This window comes from Cervus canadensis, chromosome 32 (assembly GCF_019320065.1).
Source record: "Cervus canadensis isolate Bull #8, Minnesota chromosome 32, ASM1932006v1, whole genome shotgun sequence".
Lineage (NCBI taxonomy): Eukaryota > Metazoa > Chordata > Mammalia > Artiodactyla > Cervidae > Cervus > Cervus canadensis.
This window is the reverse complement of record NC_057417.1, coordinates 23,655,362-23,675,759: the sequence shown is the minus strand read 5'-3', so window position 1 is coordinate 23,675,759 and position 20,398 is coordinate 23,655,362. Positions and strand designations below refer to the sequence as shown.

The window sequence follows — 20,398 nt, the reverse complement described above, 5'->3', positions numbered from 1 at the left end:
ATAGCCTTTGTTGGGCAGCCTGACATTGAGGTATCTTTGTGCATATATATTTGTCCTTCTTGGTGAGGTCCAGGGCCCATCTATAGTTGACCAGTTTGTTTTTGTTTTTTTTTTCTTTGGCTGCTCCTCATGGCTTTGTTGTTGATGTTCCGTTGCTCAGTCGTGTCCAACTCTTTGCGACCCCATGGCCTGCAGCATGCCAGGCTTCATTGCCCTTCACTATCTCCCAAAGTTTGCTCAGACTCATATCCATTGAGTCAGTGATGCCATCCAGCCATCTCATCCTCTGTCACTGTCCTCCTGCCCTCAATCCTCTGTCAACCCCTTGTCCTCCTGCTCTCAATCTTTCCCAGCATCAGGGTCTTTTCCAGCGAGCAGGGATCTTAATCCCCAACCAGGGATTGAACCTGGGACCACGGCAGTGAAAGTGCTGAGTCCTAACCACTGGACACCACGGAAGTCCCTGGCCTATTCCTTAAAGCAAGGAAGTACTGCCCTCAGCAATGCTCTGTTGGGAGACAGGGAAGAGGGTTACTGGGATTAAGAGTCCCTTAGGAGCTGCATGGCATTTGCCACATGTCAGAAGACCATGGAGTGTAGTCACTGAGTCTTCAATGATGATGGGAGTGCCACCTTTTAAAAATACATATTTCTGTCTGTGGGAGTATGATCAGTTGAATCCTTTGGGCAAAAATCCGCTGATGAGAGCCTGTGGAGGATACAAACCTGGTGGAGGTGTCTGGTGTGGAGAACATGGAACAGTGAGATAGAAAACAGTGAGGCACTGGGTGTTGGAAAAGTCAAGTCTAGACAAGACGCAAGACAGCTCAAGGTAGAGGTGATGTGAAAGGAAGAGCCCGGGGCACTGTGGGAGATGAAGCCCAGGAAATGGTGAACATTGGGTGACTTTTCCTCTAGGAGCACAATTACCTGGCTTCCTTGGCACTGTGCCATCCCCAGGCCGTCTCCTCCAGACCTCTCCTGCAGTCTGGAGATGCAGCAGTGATGTTCTCCCCTGCCAGTGAGATGGACATGAACCTGACACATGGTGTCAAGTTTATGTGGGGCTTCCTGGGTGGCGCTGGTGGTAAAGAACCCCTTTGCCAATGCAGGAGATGTAAGAGATGAAGATTTAATCCCTGGTTTAGAAAGATCCCTGGAGGAGGTAGAGGCAACCCACTCCAGTATTCTCGCCTGGAGAATCCCATGGACGGAGGAGCCTGGCGGGGTACAGTCCATGGGGTGGCAAAGAGTCGCACAGGATTGAAGAGACTTAACATGCAAGCAAACACATCAGCCTTGTGTGAGGATGTATATAATTGTTCTTTCACAAGATCTGTTAATTCCTTCGCCAGATATTTACATCTAGGGGGGAAAAGAAAGTATCTAAAGTAAAGTTGCTTATGTGTTGTAGAAAGAAATTTGTAGGAGGTCTTCTGTCTGTGTTCACTTAAGTTGGCTAATTACTTTCAGGAAGGAATTCCACATGTGAAATGGTGGTGGTCACTGTGTTATGCTAAGAAATGAAAAACCTCTTTTTAACATTCTTTTTTAAATATTCTTTTCATTATGCTTTGTCGTAGGATATTGAATAGTTTTCCATGCTATACAGTAGGACCTTGTTGTTTATCCATTCTATATATAGAAACACCTTTATGTTTACAGATAGTTACATGACTTTCCCTGAAGACTTGAGTAAGACCACTTGCACCCCCAGCATAGCTTACAAGGATGCCTCACTCACCAAACCTTCCTTGGCGACTCTGAGCTCTCTCTGTCTTGTGTTAGCTATTCTGTGACAGTCGACATACAGAAACTACTGTCCTGCTGTTTACTCTGGGAGGCTTTGAAATGCTGCCTCCCACAGTATGGAAATGATACTCCGAGTCTATGGTGTCTTTCTGGAAGAATACACTCCATTTTCTAGTTCCTCATTGGGGTGATGTTTTCAGAGGGGACCCCCTTGGGAAAATTAAAGGTCAATAAGAAGCAGCCCCCACAAGGGATACTGTAGGGAAAGGAAGAAGCATCTCAGGGCATCCCTGCCCCACACCGTGGCTTGTGAGGGGGCTTGGGGAACTGAGGTGTGGGTCCCCATGATAACTGCTAGACAATTCCCTGGTACATTGTTAGTGGCAAAGAATGCTAGTTGCCTTCTAATTTGCATCCTCCCCTCCTTCCTCCGTAATAAAAACTATTGATTTTTAATTGGACAAATGGGCCAACTAAATAGAATAAAGACTAACATTCAATGGCCTGCCTTGCAGCAAGATGCGGTCCTAGAACTCCGTTCTGGCTAATGGGTGTTAATGAACTGGTGAAGCGCTGCTTGTAGAGAGTGTCCTTAAAGGGCCAGGAGCAGGCCTGTCTAGAATGCGGACGTGACAGTTGGGGCCACAGTCATGGTCCTGGGCGATGATGTGTTTTTGGGGAATGGAAGGCAATAAAGGCAGATACATCCATATATGTAGGGAGACCCGACGTCCCTGACAGCAGAGAGTGCCATTCCAGCCCTTGGCTGCCTGTCTTGGGACTTGTACTTTCAGAGAGCGAACTCTTGTTTGAACCACTATTATTTTGTCTGTCACTTACCACCAAAGTAAATTCTAACTGACATGGCGGGCAAATGACTTTAAAAGGAGCCATCAGTGCCCATCCTAAGCTTCTAGCCCTTGGAAGTCATCTCTTTATATCCAGCCTTTTTATTATAGTTACACCATCACAGTGGATAACTGGAGTGTGGAAAGGTTCTAGAAGACAGAGGAATAAAATCTCAGATTCACTGGCTAGAATGTGCTCTCAGTAGCATTTAACAAAATGCTGCTCACAGCCTTGTGCATTATAAAATATTCACTGTTAATTAGTCTGTCATGTGGGCAGTCAAACCATACTCTCCTAGTCACTGCTGGGCCGTCCTAAGCATCACATTCATTGATGCAGTAGTATTTTCCTCAAAAGGACCCTTAGAAATGGGCTTTTGAAACTTTCAACATTTCCCCAAATATGCAGATAATATTAATAAATTGTGAGCTCTCTGGAGTATATATGTATGTGTGTATGTATATGTATATACATATGTATGTATTGGCTGTTATGCTTAAAGTAGCAAGAGATGTCTGTCCTGACGGTTACAAGGGGACAGATGACCCCAGGCTATGAGCCACTAACAGACATTTGTACTTTGGGGGAAATGGAAAAAGCACCCTAGGCTTCTTAATTCTTCACCGGGTACAGAATAAGAAAATTCCTGTGTTTGAAACATCTCTGCATCATAATCAACCATGCTGTTGTTTAATATAATTATTTTTTCAGTTGATACGAAATGTTGGACGGCACCTCCAAGGAGCCACTGTGAAGAGAGCTGCTGGGACCTCCCTCGTGGTCCAGTGGTTAAGACTCTACCGCCTTTCAATGCAGAGGTGTGGGTTTGACCCCTGGTCGGGGAGCTGAGATACCACATGCCTCACAGCCCAAAAACCAAAACATCAAACAGAAGCGATATTGCAACAAATTCAGTAAAGACTTTAAAAATGATCCACAGCTATATATATATATATATATACATATATATATATATATATTTTTTTTTTTTAAAAGGCTGGCTGCTGCATCTGACATGTGAAGCTGTGGTTGCTCAGACCCGTGGTCCAAAAAGAGGCAGGTCAGCCTTCTCCCCAGCAGAATGGGGTTCTGAAGGGAAAAGTCAGCTCTCCTAACAGTCTTCAAGTCAGAGCATTTTACCATTGGCTGTAACTCATGGACGTGATCTGGTCTTGGCCCCTGACATTGGGGAAACTCAGGCCCAGAGAATCCGACAGGACCTTCCCCAGGTCACATGGGCCGGGGCAGCCCGACCTGGAGCCCAGACCTCAGAGCTCCCCGCCTGTTGTCCTTCATCAACCTGTCATCATACAACCTGGCCTTCCATCTCCATCCAGGACTAGCAAATAATCAAGTTTGGCAACATACCCACCTTCTTTTTTGTTTGAGTGCTTAAAAAAAAAGATGAGATGAAATGGTGTCATAAGTGGGTCAGGATGTATTTCTTCTCCCTTACCTTGTTATTTGTATTGTAGCAGAGGTATATCCCCCAGACTAAAAACTAAGGGAACAGATTGCTCAGCCCCTCATGACTCTGCCCTGGTGGTGGATCATTAATGGTGGAGAAAATGAGGGCCGTGTTAGGCAGTCCTGGGTGGGGTGCATGCCTCTTTAAGAGATTTATGTGGAGGTCTGAACTGGGGAGACGGCGCAGTGGTACATCATCATGCAGGCGACATCAGAGACTTTCTTCTTCGCTTGGGTGCATTATCATAAAAAGTGATTTAGACTGGAGCTGATTGATGCAAATGGCCCTATGTTCTTTCCTATCATTAGCGGCCTCTTTCAGTGGCCAGAGGCAGTGATTAAAGCTGTCATTTGGAGCTGCTCATTAAAGACAAGCCTCAGAATAGCAAGAGAAAGAGGTTGGAGAGGCATATATATACATATAGATGTATGTATGTATATGCGTGTGCATGTATTTTTTTTTTCTGCCTTAAATGTGCGTCATCTCTTTCCAGATTGAACCACTGAAATCAAGGCTGTAGAGACATTTCCACCGAGAATATAGAATGCTCTTTTGCAAGTAATATTAGATTTTCGGGAGTGTCACAGTAGATTCTGATGACAGCTTGCCTACATATTGTGAAAGGAGATGAGGAGGGTATTGTGTTAGGTGTGTTTTGTGAGAGACTGACCCTGGTGAGAACTCATTAAGTCTCCCTCCTCCCAGGCTGGGGACTTCAGAGGCGGGCCACGGGAGAGCAGAGGGGAGGGCCGCCGGGGCTGGTTGTCCTCAGTAAGTCCCATTGTGACAGTGGTGACCTCAGGGATGGAGCGGAGGGGTCAGCCAGGAGGTGGCTCTTTGCTGAGTCCAGAGGATGGAGTGCCTGGGTGTTAGTCCCAGAGAGGCGGGTGCCCGCAGGCCCCCAAACAGGAGGGGAAGGAGTGGGGGACAAAGCAGAGATCCATACGTGCAGGGAGGAAGATTGATCTCAAGGAGCTGGCTCTGGCTCCTCGGAGTGGTCCTGTCCTGTGCATTCACATCCAGGGTTGTACTCGCTTCGGGCTGGGGTTCACGCGGTGCCAACAGGTGACAAAAATTTCCTCAGAGGCATTTTGCCCAGGCTCCAAACGAGCGACGTTATATTAGATACCTAACATGATGGCAGGGGTGTTGGGTGGCAAGTTGAATATGGGAACTGGGACAGTGGAAGTGAAACCAGCCAAGGGCCACCTTTGATCTTGAAGTAAACCATTTTGGGGTCGGAGACACGACCAACCCGAAAGGCCTGCACATCCATCCTAGCCAATGGATGCTTTCTCCAGCGCTCCTCAGAAATCCCTCTAGGAGAAAAAATAGTAAGAAATTGTCAATTTAATTTCTCAGTCTAATGATCTGGTCTTATACATAAAAATTTAAATTACTTTTTTTTTTTTTTTTCATGAAAGTGGAGACCAACATCAGTTCTGCCACCACCACGGTCTCCATGACAACTCCTGAGCAGTGGTGGCTGGTGTCACGTCACAGTCACAGGTCCTTGAAATGAAGCAGAGGAAAGTTTGAGTTTATGCTCTGCAGTGGTGGACCCCACGGGCTCCCGTGATGGAGCTCAGTGGAGGGCTGGGGGCTTCTTTGGGTGTGGGCTACAGAGATGGGGACGGGCTGGAAGCATCCTCTGAGGCTCAGGCGGGGATTGGGCTAGGCTGCAGACAGTGCTGCCTTGTTTTAGGTTCCAGGCCAGCTTGTTGGCTTGGAAGGTATGGCCTTTGTCCTCCTGTCTGCTGTGCACCCCCCTCCGGCGCTGGCCTCCTTAGCCGGGTCTGGCGCATCAGGGCCTATTAGTACCGACGCTGGGCTGTGATGTTCCTCTCCTCAGGGAGCCGGCAGCAGAACTGAACAAAGTCCCTGGTAATCTGTGCTTACAGCCTCCCCCTGGGGAGCAAGCCCGGCCAGCTGGCATCTCATGCTGAGCACACTCACTTCCCCTGGCAGCCTGGCGGCCTGGCAGGGGCCCAGAGGCCAGCCGGCTGCAGGGCCGGCCTGCACCGGCACCCCAGGCCACCCAGCCCTGGATCACATGCACTTGAGCGCTGCCTTGCAGGCTGGCTACTGGCTGAACTTGCAGCCCAGACATGGCAGCCCATCTGCCTGGGTCTTTCCAGGCCGCCTGCGTGGCTCTTGAGAAATGAAAAACATGAGTGCTGGATGGGGAACCGCTGGCTGGCCGGCTGCACAGGGGAGTCCTCTAGAACCCTTTCCCTCTTGTCAGTTTTCCCAGGCTCCAGGTCGGTGACACAAGGAGATGTCCTTGTGAGCTCAGCCCCCTGTAGTTGGAAAGTTGTACCCCGCCCCCCACCTTGGATGACAGGGTGGGTGGCTGGGATGATGGAGTGTGGATGTGTGTACATGTTGGAAAATGTGTGTGCTCACTCAGTCATGTCTGACTTTTTGCAACCCCATGGACTGTAACCTGCCAGGCTCCTCTATCCATGGGATTTACCTGGCAAGAATACTGGAATGGGTTGCCATTTACTTCTCTGGGGGATCTTCCTGACCCAGAGATGGAACTCACATCTCCTGTGTCTTCTGCATTGGCAGGTGGATTCTTTACCTCTGGGCCACCCCGGAAGGCCCCTAGAAAATAAATACCTGGAGAGAAAAAAATAAACAGGCAAAAACCTCTTTGGATCTCAGATTTGATGGCTTTCCTACCCCAGCACACCTTCCCAGCACATTGACTGCCAGATCTAACTTTAGTTGAAGTCAGAGTTCCCTCACATGGACCTGCAGCCAGAGAGCCAGGATTCTGAGGGACCTCTCAGCGAAGCAGTTCCTTCAGGCACTGCCCCGCTCACTAAAGTGCCCGAGATTCTAGAGTTTTCTCACTGATGCGGCTTAGGAATTGTTAGGATTTCCCTGCCTAGTCTACCAAAAGTGACCCCTGCAAGGATTGTGGCTTTTTTAGGAGGAACACGCAAAAAGCATCTAGTCTATTTAGAAGCCTTTCAGACACTGTGGCCCCCAGGTGGCATAGGCAGAGGTCAGCTAGGCTGTTTCAACCTGGCATACAGTCTGTCTTGATAAGACTGGGGACAAGGCCTAAAGGCAGTGTGTTCTGTCCTTCCAAGTTTTACTTTACCAGAAGGTGTTTAATAAAGGGATCTTTAAACTCAGAAAGAAAAAAGACCTGAGTGAAATGACTTCTGTCCATCTTCAAACTTTTCCCTGTTTTTTCACCTGAGTCCACTGAGAAAAGGTGCAAACGGCAACAGTGCTCATGGCTGTCCTTCAGCAGGCGCGTTCTCTGTGCCAGATGCTGTGCTGAACTCTTGACGCTGTATCTCGTGTCATCTGAAGGCAGGGTTAGGGGGAACAGCCTCAGCCTCAGGCAGGTGAGGACACTTGGCTCAGAGTCTTCTCAGCATCACGTAACTATCACCCAGAGGAGCCAGGACCTGAACTCAGGCACTAGCCTAAAGGCCACTCTCTTAGCACGACCGATCAGTGAGGTTTGGCTCTGATAGCTCTCCAGTGGGGCCTTGTGGCGGCCCAAGGGACCGTGTGGGCTCCGTGAAGGTGTGGAGGACGGCAGCGCTCATCTCGAGTTTGTGGTGTGATGATCTGATGACTCATGGCTCCTCAACGGCAAGCTCATGTCTGCTTTCACACCCCCTGGAGTCCCCAGTGTCTTGTATGATGCCCTGCACATTGGTCTGCTCAGTACATAGTTACCTCATGAAAAAGTGAACGAATAAGTGGTCAAGGTTAAAATCACAAGTCTTTAAGTAAACTTGCTCTCTGAACCCAAAGATGTCTTCCTCAAAGAAGGGGGTAAAATAATTTTTTTTTTTAGATTGGAGAAACTTGATTGTGTTTTTAGGTTGAGTCAGAATTATTAGAGAGGGAATAAGGGATTACTGATGGAACAAGGTCCCCAAGGAGGTCTTAAGGGACAGAATTAAGAACAGAGGAGAATTTTTAGTAGCAGAAGGAGGACAGTTGCTCCTTAGAGACCAGAGGTGAAGAGGACAGAGAAGGATCCAGTCAGTAGTCCTGGCCTTTGTGTTGCTTAGAAGTGTGTTTAGCTGCAAGTAATAGGAAGCTTGACCAGCAGCATCTGAAACAACTAAGGATTTCTTTTCCTCACCTTGCAAAAAAACCCACAGATAGGCTGACACTGTCATTGGTCCCATGGCTCAGCGTACAGACCAACACCTTCAAGACTTTCTCAGCCTTTCTTTCATGGCCTCACTCTGGCTGTTGCAACTCCTGGCATCACATCTGCATTCAGGGAAGAGTCTTTGTTACCCTTTTTTTTAATCTGCAAAGGAGGAACATCCCTGCCAACTTCTTTGATCTCTCTTGTGAAATTGACTTTCCCCAAAATTTATGTCCTGTTCCTTGCTTTCTCCTGTCTCCACACCCACCACCAGAGGAAATTTCACCATAATGCGTAACAGAGGATTTACTTTTCATGTAAAAGTGGCTATTTGTGTCCAATATCTCCATTTTAAATGCAGGTCTTTTCTGCTTCAGATCTTCAGGAAATTTATTCCAACAACTTGGAAAATGGGTAAACAAACCAAAGTCAAAATAACTCCATGTAAGGGTTATGAAGAACCTTCAAAGGAAACTCTGAGATAAGCAAGTGGGCATCCTTTCCTCCCTCTCAAACCAGCCTTTGAACACCTACCAACACTCTGATTGCTAGTTCCAGTTCCATCCTTACAGGCTGAGAGAACAAGGCATTAACTAGTCTAGCAGGGACCAGGGATGGGCCCAGGCGGCCTCAGGAGAAGCCAGGCAGTTGCCCAGGTTGTTCTGTCTCTCTGGGCAAGTCGCCTTGCCTCAGGGGAGCTGTAGAAGGAGTGGGGCTGGCAGGTCTCGGAGGACCCTCTCAGCTCCCGACTTCCTTTCCAACCTTCCGTGATTTCAGAGGCCCCGAGGGACCACAGAGGTGGCCCTGGCCCCACTCCAGCAGCATCTCCCTGGAGGGGTCAGCCTCCTGGGTTGTACCAAGCATCTCGGTTTGTTCCTTCATTCTCCCCTGACCCTCATTAACCAAGAGTTCTGAGAAACCAATTCCAAAAAGGCCTGTTTGCCCCATATTGTCTGTTTCATATCCACAGAGCACACTGTGCCCTATTCAGAATTAAACTGTGATCACTAAACTCATCTCATCTGTGCCAGGGGCCTTATTCAAAACCTGCTTTCCCAGCAAAGCAGGGCCAGTGGATTAGTATCCACCCCCAACGTCCCCCCACTCCCATGCTTGGTGGAGTGGTTCTCATCTATTTTTAATGCCTTTGGCAAGGGACAGAGACAGGGAGAGAGAGAGAGAGCAAGGAAAAAAAAAAGACAAAAACACAAAAGATGAACAAGAGTGGAAGGAAGGCGCAGTAACGGCAGCGCGTTTTGTTAGAACACCAGCACTGCCTTTATCAGGATCACCGGAGGGAGAGCGGGGTTTGATCCTGTTCTCCACTGGGAACCGAAAAGGCTTTATTGTACCTTTTCTAACATCTCACAGTTAAGATCAGAACAATGCGCCCTGTGTGTGTACGTACACACTGTGTGCGTGTGTGTGTGTGTGTGTGCGTGCGTGTGCGCCTAAGGACAGTCTTCTATTTGGGACCCGCCCTGTTTTCAAAGCACGGCTGATCGGGTGGACCTGAGGCTTTCTTCTAAAGGCCAGATGCAGAAAACACCAGGCTCTCTATGGGTCTCCCTTTCTAGCAGACTTTTTTTTCCCCCGTCCCTTGCCCTGACTTGGATCAGCGGGATTCACTCCTGTCAAACAAATTACAGCGTCTATGAAATGGGGATATCGACATGTGTGACTTGATCCGTTTTAATAGGGACCCTGTGGGAGCCTCCTCCCAGCCCCACTGAGCTTTGTGTTCTCTCTGGAACGGCCGGAGGACGCTGCGGGCTTTAACCCTTGGCGGACGGCGGGTTGCCAGCCTCCCGTGTGTGCACGGCTGCCTTTTTCTCCCAGCCATTGTCTGGGGAGTGCATGCAGCCTGGCATCCACTTCATGCTTATTATCTCACCGGAGACGAGCTCTCCCCAGGAGGAGGGGGAGAGAGCTGTGTTTTGAACCAGATCTTTTGATTTCCTATCTTCCCTCTTCCCTGTGAAATAATTAGAAGTGCTGGTCAAGGTAAAGGAGAAAAAAAAAAAAAAAGAACAGCCAAGGGGGAAAATAAAAATAATAATGTGTAACCCTGGCATTTTGTTTTTTAAGAGGCTATTGTCCTGGCTGCTGTTTGACCCGTAAGGAATCATTGGCCTTTGAGCAGAGGCAGGAGGGCAGTTGGCAAGGGGGCCTCCTGTTTGGAGAAAATGATCCCTAGTAAGTAGAAGAGGGAATTCGCCGATGTCCTGTTTTACGGCTTTCTCCCCTTCCCCAGCTCAGGCTGCTCGTGGAGGCGTCTCTTGCGCCTCCTTAGATGTGGGCTCACCCCTGGGGCCCACTGACCCTGTGGGGCACTTGGGTTCCGGCTGCAGACCTGAAAGCAGAAGTGATACCGAAAACAGTGCAGAGGCCGCCGCACGGCGCTGTCCCCGGCCGGCCTCTCGGCAGGGTCCCCATCAACTGCTGCCTTAGACGGGAGCACCTGGGCCAAGGCAGGAACTTGGCCTCCTCTGAGCGCTCTTTCTCTCCTCTTCTCTCCTTCTGAGCACATAGTACTGGTGTGTCTCAGTGTATGGAAGAGAGACATTTCTGGGAAGTTGCAGAGAGAATGGAGCTTCTGGCAGATGGATTCCTGTATCCCATAGATGTACATTGCTTGCTGTTGTTCAGTCACTGAGGCATGTCCGACTCTTTGCAACCCTGTAAACTGGAGCACGCCAGGCTTCCCTGTCCTTCATTATCTCTTGGAGTTTGCTCAGTCTCATGTCCGTTGAGTCGGTGATGCCATCCAACCATCTCATGCTGTGTCACCCCCTTCTCTTCCTGCCCTCAACCTTTCCCAGCATCAGGCTCTTTTCCAGTGAGTCAGCTCTTCACATCAGGTGGCCAGTGTATTGGACCTTTGAAGTCAGCTTTAGTCCTTCCAATGAATATTCAAGGTTGATGTCCTTTAGGATGGACTGATTGGATCTCCTTGCAGTCCAAGGGCCTCTCGAGGGTCTTCTCCAGCACCACAGTTCAGAAGCATCAGTTCTTCAGCCCCCAGCCTTCCTTTATGGTTTAGAGTTGGTCAAAATGAAGCTGAAAGCGTAACGATACCCCTCTACTAACTGGTCTGGGAACCTGGGCTCACAGTCCTACAAAGTGAGACATCCTTCCACATCGCATAGCCCCACCCCTGACTTCCCTGCTCAGGAAGCCCGTCGCCCAAGACGCACCTTCTGTGGTCAAGGCCCTGGGCTCCTGCAGGGCCGGCCGTGCCTTGGCTGCTTCCCTCTGATGGTCCTAAATCTTGACCCTCGAGGCCCCCTGGTCAGTGTGCCGTGACTTCACAAGGCTTTTCCAGCCCTTTTCATTCATTCCATTTCAGCTCCAGGCACAGCTTCTAGGAGCCATCTGATGGCACATCTGTCTCCGTTTCCCTTTAGGGAGAAGAACCCCGCTGCCTTCATCGCCTCGTGCTTGCTGGCTAGCACTGCTTCACGGCCTCTGTTGTTTTTGTTCTTCGCTGCTCGTCCTTTCCAGCACTGGGCAGAGAGGCAGCGAGGGAAGGGGTGAAGGCTTGCCTGCAGGGTGGCCTCTGCAGTGCCCAGGTGCCTGACGCCTGGAAGTTCTCCTTGCTCCCACATCTCAGGCGTTTGGTCACTGCAGAACGATCGTATCACAGGGGAGGTGCCTTGCCACCCGCCCCATTTCTAACTCCTCTGAAAACTGAGCCCAGTTCTTTGCAAGTTACACCCATCAATTTTCTCTTCATTTGCAGGCTTCTCCAGATTAACCCAAAGTGTAACCCAAAGGACAGCCCTTGCCTTCCTCAAAATTATAGTCCCATTAGTTTTTCTAAGTTTTTCGTCTTGCATCAGATTTGGTTTTCCGAAAAGATGGGCAAGGGACTGCTCCTCATGGAGGGATATTATTAGGCTGAGAACCCCAGTCTGACAAAAATGTTTAGCTGTGATTCTGTTTAGTCAGATGCTGTTGTCTGAACTGGATCAGAGCAAAAGCAGAGATTACAGAAGTAGGTCTAGCACACACCGTGGCAGACATGGCAGACAGCTTCAGAGATTTCCTAAGTGTTGCATGATGCTGAAGCTGACTTGAAAGTGAAAGTGTTAGTCACTCAGTAGTGTCCGACTCTTTGCTATCCCATGGACTGTAGCCCCCCAGGCTCCTCTGTCCATGGGATTCTCTGGGCAAGAATAGTGGAGTGAGTAGCCATTCCCTTCTTCAGGGTATCTTTCCGACCCAGGGATCGAACCCAGTTCTCCTGCATTGCAGGCAGATATTCTTTTCTGTTTGAGCCACCTTGAGCATAGGCTTTTTAAAGACGTGTTCAGACTGAGTTCTTCAGGCTAACCTTGGAGTAGAGGCATCCAGGCAACTTCATTTCTCTGTGGTCTCTCACGAAATCCCTTTGCTCTGAGTTCTTGTTAAGTTCATCTTTGGCCTGTATTGCCCCGGGCCCCAAGGGGCTGCCATAGTCCTCTGTTCCTGAATTCTCACCCCATCACGCCACGGGACCTGGGTTTCTTTGGGTTAGTGCCCTGGGTGTTTGTCAGGCAGCACACTCTTGCCAAGCAGAACACGGTGTTCAGCCAGACTCCACAGTCCTCGCTGTCCCCGCAGCTACAGCTCAGGCCCCGGTCCGCCTGCCCTCCCGCTAACTCCCAGCCTTCCTTGGAATCACAGCTCCCTCCAGTTCAGTCACCCGGCTTCTCTTCTGTAATCCCTTCGTTCACTCTTGCCAAGAATGTTCTTCAGCAGTCCAGAGTCATGTTGAGTATTATATATGAGACTAGAAAAAGGTTTGTAATGTTTTTCCCCCTGAAATCAGCTTTAATGCATTATGACAAAACTTAACTCATATTTCTAAACATTTTGTGTAGTGGTTGTGCTCTTTCAACATATGGAAAAATGGATCCAGAGCCGTTGGCAGCTTTCATGCGTCTTTCTTTGGCCTTTCTCTTTGTGGACTGAAGTCAGCTAATGGCCAGACTTCACCAGAATCATTGGCCATGGATACTCTTGTGAAGGCTGAATTTTATTAGCGCTCCAAGAGTCAGGGGGAGGCCAAAACGACCTCCAGACATGGCAGATCTTAATCGCGAGTGTTGAAAACAGAGATGTGTTTTATTCTTGACCACTAAGGTGGGAGTTAATTACCACATGTGGATGAACTCTCTGCATGCCCTCCTGCCTCGGCAATTAGGAAGAGAGCTTGTGTGCCTGGTGGGGCTTTACGACTGGGGATTATATGGGAATTAGGAATGACTTTGGGGAGGCATTTGGGCCCCATAGTTACCCAATACCAGAATGGCCCAACCTCCGGTTTGTCAAAACCTCAACTGTTGTGTTTGGCAAACCTTCTCCAAAGTGTGTTTGGGCAGTACTAAATAGTTTCATTGAGCAGACCAGTTTATTCAAGTGCCTGGGAGAAGTCTTTGGTTTCTGACTTCTCCTATGAGGCCCTCAAGAGCGTCCCTGAGATTTATCTACAGCCGCGGTGGGGTATGAGCAACTCCTGTTAGGAAGCTTTGTAAACCAGTTCTGAAACGTGGATCTTCAGGGTGGCTGTCTAGTCCATGGCCACTAGACATGTGTGGCTATTTAATTTAAATTAATTAACATTAAAGAGTTCAGTTCAGTCACTCAGTCATGTCCGACTCTTTGTGACCCCATGGACTGTAGCAAGCCAGGCTTGCCTATCCATCACCAACTCCCGGAGCTTGTTCAAACTCATGTCCTTCGAGTCAGTGATGCCATCCAACCGCTCATACTCTGTCATCCCCTTCTCCTCCTGCCTTCAGTCTTTCCCAGCATCAGGGTCTTTTCCAGTGAGTCAGTTCTTCGCATCAGGTGGCCAAGGTATTGGAGCTTCAACTTCAGCATTAGTCCTTTCAATGAATATTCAGGACTGATCTCCTTTAGGATGGACTGGTTGGATCTCCTTGCAGTCCAAGGGACTCTCTAGAGTCTTATCCAGCACCACAGTTTAAAAGCATCAATTCTTGGGCGCTCAGCTTTCTTTATAGTCCAACTCTCACATCCATACATGACTACAGGAAAGAACATTAGATAAAATCTAAACATTATTACTCAGTGACGTACATCCTGATAGCCACATGTGGCTAGTGGCTGCTGTATCAGACAGTGCAGGTAGGGGCCGTTTTCTTTACTTTTGGCTGCGCTGAGCCTTCGTGGCTTTGCGTGGGCTTTCTCTAGTTGCAGCAAGCAGGGACTGCTCTTTGTTGCGGTGTGCAGGCTTCTCATTGCAATGGCTTCTCTCGTTGCGGAGCACAGACTCAAGACTTGCAGGCTTCAGTAGTTGCAGCACATGGGCTCAGGAGTTCCCATTTGCAGGCTCAGTTGCTCTACATGTGGAACCTTTCCAGACCAGGAATCAAATCCATGCCTCCTGCCTTGGTGGCGGATTCTTATCCACTGTGCCACCAGGGACCGTTTTCATCATCACGGATAATTCCTTTGACCATCAGCATTCTAAAGTCTCAGCATGTCAACTGTGCAGGAGCCAGTGGACCCAGAGCCACTCAGGAGGCACCTGGAGGCTTTCCTGAAGGACCCTCATCACTGGTCTCCGTGGGGAGAAGGACCGCCTGCAGCCCTGCATGCAGGAGGGCTGGCCGGGCTCTCAGCGTTGCCTCTACTCAGGACGTGAGCCGTCCTGGGCGTCTGGAGCGTGAGGGTCAGCAGCGTCTGAGCACTGTCCGGGGTGCCCCTCACAGTGTTCTCAACAGCGCCTCCTGGAGTCAGGGGAGAGAAGTTCCGTCAGCAGAGAGCTCCGCTCCCTCCCCCAAGTGATCCCCATGTTCTCCTTTTATCAGGTTAGATCTTCAGGAAAGAACAGGTTTAGAGGGCAGTAATTTATCTTCCTTAGTTGAATTATCTTTGATAGATCCTACTTTAATGTTTAGACTTTGGACTTATTGATAATTCTCAAAAGCCAAGGTGATGATGACATGTGTCTGCTATGAAGACTTGTGCAAGGTGTTGTAGACCAGTCAGGATGTTACCGTCTCTCTGGGAGAACCGTGGAGTTCTCTCCCACTGGGGAGTGCAGATTACTTGATCCTGTCTTTCCCTTCTGCCCCATCTTCTGGAAAGGCCGGAGTTAAGTTCGATGCTAGGTCTCATGGTTCTGTGTCATTTTGGGTTTTTTAGCCTTTTTAAAAATTGGCGTATAAGAGGAATGGCGACCCACTCCAGTATTCTTGCTTGGAGAATTCCATGGACAAGAGGAGGCTGGCAGGCTACAATCCATGGGGTGGCAAAGAGTCAGACATGACTGAGTGCCTAACACTTTCCACTTCATAATTGCTTAACAATGTACAATGTGAATCAGCTATATATATATACAGGTACCCCCCCACTCCTGAGCCTCCCGCCCGCCCCCACCCCGCGCTTCTGGGTCATCACAGAGCAGCAGGCTGAGCTCCCTGCGTGCCAGCAGCTTCCCCCCAGTTCTGGGTTTTACACACAGAAACGTGTATGTGTCAGAGCTACTCTCCCTGCCCCCACCCCGCGTCCACAACGTCTGTTGTCTCCGTCTGCATTTCTGTTCCTGCCCTGCAAATAGGTTTTGCTTTCTCTTCCTTAGTCAGATTTTGACTTTCTGTTTCAATTTTAATACCTTTGTTATGTGTATCTGTTCATTTTATTGTAGTTCTCCTTAAATTCCTTCCTGAAGGAGGTGGAATATAAACAAACGAACGCAGACTCTCTTACCTGGTCCTTGATGTTTCTGGTTTTAAGGTGCTCGTGTGCCAGCCCCGGCCCCAGCCTTGTCCTTCGTGTCAGGAGGGCGCCTCCTGACCATCTCGTTTTTCTGTGTAGCACACCGCTGAGCACGTGCTGACGCGAGTGACGGCGTGAAGCAGAGGAACACTGTGCCAGGCGTGGGAAGACATCACACAAAAAACCGAGGAAGGAGGGTCACCTCTCAAATTTAGTCAGATGACAAAAGGCAGCGCTGGCCTCCCTGGGGTGTAGAAATAGGAAGGAATTTGAATAATTATCATCATTATCATCACCACATTCATTAAACCCCATCTGCACATGGCACTGTGCAAGTCCCTACAGGTTATTTCTCTGCCAGTGAGAGGGAATGTGGTCCAGCAGGGAGGATAAGCTAAGCCTTAGCTCTCCTCTGCTCACCGGCTTCCTTCCAAGGCTGTTCCTGACCCTCCGTGTGGAAGGATTTACCGCCAAAGCTAAGCACATGACCAGCTATGCTCTTGAAACATAGATCTCTGTGGCCCTTGACTTTTAAGTTTCTTTCACATCCGAGGACCCTGGACTTTCCCTTTATAGCCTTAACCACAGTGGCAGTTGGGGACTTCAATGCATGATGCATAGGAGCCTCTTTTATATCCTGTGTTCCATCAGGCCAGGGGGTCATCTCCATCCTGCACCCCGTATCTGTGGAACTCAACATCGTGTTTTCCATGGCATACGTGTTTGAAACATACGTATATCAGTAGATAGAAGGAACGAATGAATGAGTATCCAGTGTGACTTGAGAGTGACTTCCTGACTTAGAGCCGTTAGCGTCGCTCTCTCCTCCACCAGTCCAGCATCTTGGGTTTCGCAGACTACGTGGCCATCACAGAGCTGCCGTGGAGGAACAGCCTTACACGGGGCACTTGTCACTGGTACTTACATGACAGGCTGCTGAATGTTCTTCTGCTGTCAGGTTTCACTGTGGTTTGATCTAAAATATTGCAAGCTCCTCGAGGATAAGGACTAAGTCTTACTCTTGTGTATTTCCTGTGAGTGCTTTGTATCAGACACTCACAAAGCATTTGCGGACTGAACCTGTGAGATGGTGGAGGGCGGGGTGCAAAGTCGCCATGGCCCTCTGCCCAGGCACTCAACAAGGGGTGCTCACTCATGCTGAGAGAGTGACACAGATAGGCCGTGTGCAGTATTAACTGAAGATAGGTGGGTAACTGTGACCAGATCCAGATTTGTAAGTAAAAATATATTTAAAATGGGAGTTTTAGATTAATATGGGATTGGGTAGGTCATTGTTTTTCAACTCTAAAATCATTTGGAGAGCTTCTTAAAGGTATTGATGACTCTGTGCGACCCCATGGACCCCTTTGTCCATGGGATTCTCCAAGGCCAAGAGTACTGGAGTGGGTTGCCATTCCCTTCTCCAGGGGATCTTCCCAACCCAGGGATCAAACCCACATTTCTTATGTCTCCTCCATTGGCAGGTGGGTTCTTCACTGCTGGCGCCCCCTGAGAAGCCCAGTAATGACTGGATTCCACCATGTAAAAAAGTAATCTCTGGGGCTAGGTACCAAGCAGCAACAAAATACATTTTTTAAAATACTTCCAATTTTTTAAACCTATTTTATTATTATTTTAAATATTTATTTATTTGGCTGCATCGGATCTTGGTTGCAACACACGGCATCTTCACTGTGGTGTGCGGGCTTCTCTAGTTGTGGCAAGTGGGCTTAGTTGTCCCATGGCATGTGGGATGTTAGTTCCCTGAGCAGGAATCGAACCCATGTCTCCTGCATTGCACGGTGGATTCTTAACCCCTGAAGCACCAGGGAAGTCCCACTTCTGATATTTTTAATGTGCAAAGCTAGCTGAGAACTACTGGCCTAGGCTTCAGTTATGGGTCAGTACTGGCTCATTATTCCATCCCTGCCAACAGCCAGTCACTTTGTGCTTTGGTGACGGCCCTGGTTCAGAGAGAGTGGAGTTAGCACCTTATGGTGTAGCATTGGCTCCCCTTCTACCGCTTCCCCATCCCATTCCAAGCAGTGTCTAGCCTCAATGCCTAGCCTTAGCAGGGATCCCATATGGCACTGGGAAAAAAAGGTTGCTTTGATCTCTATCCATTCACTAGATATGTGTTTATCATCTACTCTGTACTCAGTGGAAGAAAAGACAGCTCATTTCTGAGCTGTGCAGTCAGGGTGGGATAAGAACAGTCAGGATGTTATAGGAGCTTCTGAGGAAGAGTGCCAAGTCCTGCCTGACATCATCGGAAGAGGCTCCCTGGAGGAAGCGATGATAGAGCTGAGTTCTGAAAGTTGCAGAGACATTTGCCAGGGTGCTTTCTCCCTTGCCCTTCTCCTGGCCGAGGGAAGAGCGGGGGGCATGGGGTGGAAGCGGGGGAGAAGGCAGCACACTGACCTAACCGTGCGCGGTCATAGAGTTGGAGCGTGGGGGAGCACGGGGCGGGGGCGTGGGGAGCCGTGCACTGGGAGTTGGGGGTTGGCCTGGGCAGCGTCAAGAGGAAGCCTGAAGAGTTAGGCCAAGGCCAGATCACAGACCCGCTCCTTGTGTTCCGGGTCAGGGCAGATTGACCAAGAGGCTGTAGAAGCTTAAGCTGGAGGACCTCTCACTGTCCGAGCCCCTGCTGGGCCGCTAGCAGTGTCTTTGTCTGGCTTTGTTGTTTCTTGTTCATATATATATATATAGTAAATCTTTATAATAATTTTATATCTTGCATTAAATTTGTATCTGATCTGGGCACCCCATATTATATAAGCTTGGAGCCCTGCAAAACTGGACCTGACGCTTAAGGAACTTAGGGTTTTCCTGAAATTTACAGGAGTTGTGGATGCAGCAGCTGCCATGAGTTTTAACTGGGATTATAATCTCCCCACTGGGACACAGTGAAAGAGTATACTATTCATAGTTATCCACCCCCCAGGAGATAATTCATTCACTAGAATTTTCCCAGGCAAAAACGAGTCTATGGAAACACTCAGCTCAGCCCACTTAGTCACCTTGAGAAGCGGTTAGCAGAGGTCAGCCTGGAGCAGGAGACAGGTTAAAAAGCCATTTCAGCCAGGTGAGGTGATGGGGTCTGAGTTGAGACATGGCAAAGAAGGTAGACACAGGGACCTTCAGGATGGGCAGCAGGGATGAAGGAAGAGGAGGGGGTCTAGGCACAAAGATGGCCTGGGGTGCAGAGGGAGGCAGGTGCTGGGGGGAGGGCGGTGATGCCATTTGGAAGCAAGGGAATGCCAGCAGGAGAGAGACAAGGAAGGAGGCGGTTCTCTGAGAGCCCAGGTCCCAGTGGCAGCTCATGTCTGTGCTGAGGGAGTCGGATTGGCTGGGCTCCCATAGACATCACCCCCTGCCGACGTCAGAGAAGGAAACACCCCGAAGAAGAGGTCGGGCTGCAGGGCGCATGGCTCAGTGCAAAAACCACCTCTATCTTAGAACACAGGTAAAAGCCTGCCCTGCCTTCCTCAGAGCAGCCAAAGTGTCCATGTGGCCTCTCGCCATCCCCTCCATAGTCTGAGCAGAGGCAGCAGCTCTTGCATCATGGTGGCTGGTGGCTGCTGGGGCTCCCTGGGCCCCCCGAGTCCTGACCTAGGAACTGACCCCTGATTCCCTTGAAGCTAATTTCAGCATCAGCTTCTTGGTCTCATCAGCCCCATCAAATTCCACATCTGCTAAGGGTTCTTTTGTTTATTTGTTTGTTCCTTGAGCTCTAGGCCTGTACTTTGGACAGGAAATGGTCCTTTTAGCCCTGCTCTTGTATTTAAATAAAATTGCTCTCATGTTCTCCTTGATATATTTGCTTATTGAATTTGTTTAATGAAATATGGATTTATCCCATAAATATTGGAGCTGCTGTAGTCCATATTTCAATTAATGGATCATTTATATGTCATGCTAACTTTGTAATTACTGAAATGTAGAAATATAGTGGATTGAAATGAGTTCCTGGTCTTCTTAGCATTCCTGCCCCCCATCCAACCATGTCTGAGGCGCTTGGATCCATGAACGGGGAGGATTGATAGGAAGCGGCAGTGAGGGGTTGGGGGGGTGCAGCTCAAAGGAAAGGGGCAGGGGGCTGAGAAAAGCCAGCCCTCTGCACTTGGCTTGGAGGTCTGTGCTGTGCGCGTGCTCTGCGGTCCCTTAAACAGTCTGGGCCACTGTCCTCAGAGGGGCGGTGAGCTGGGCTCTGGCCGGGCACCTGGTCATCAGTCTGCTGAGCGACCCGCAGCTCCAGCTTCATCTCAGTCATAAAGCGCAGCCTCTTCCCCTGTTTGCCAAATCTTGGTCCTAAAGGGCCCTGAATATACAGAAATACAGATTTCTCACTACACCCTCCTTCCAGGAATCCACTGGAAACCCTCCACCAGGCCCATGAGATGGAAGAGGAGTAAATGCCCGACTCCATCCCTGCAAACCAGGCCTATCGCTTTAACTGGCTC

The 20,398-nt window shown here is 49.3% G+C and overlaps 1 protein-coding gene across 5 annotated transcripts in view; it reads left to right on the top strand.

Moving 5' to 3' along the window:
* AUTS2 (activator of transcription and developmental regulator AUTS2) overlaps window positions 1-20,398 on the top strand; it is a 1,185,039-nt gene that overhangs the window by 1,000,571 nt on the left and 164,070 nt on the right. The window lies entirely within an intron of this gene.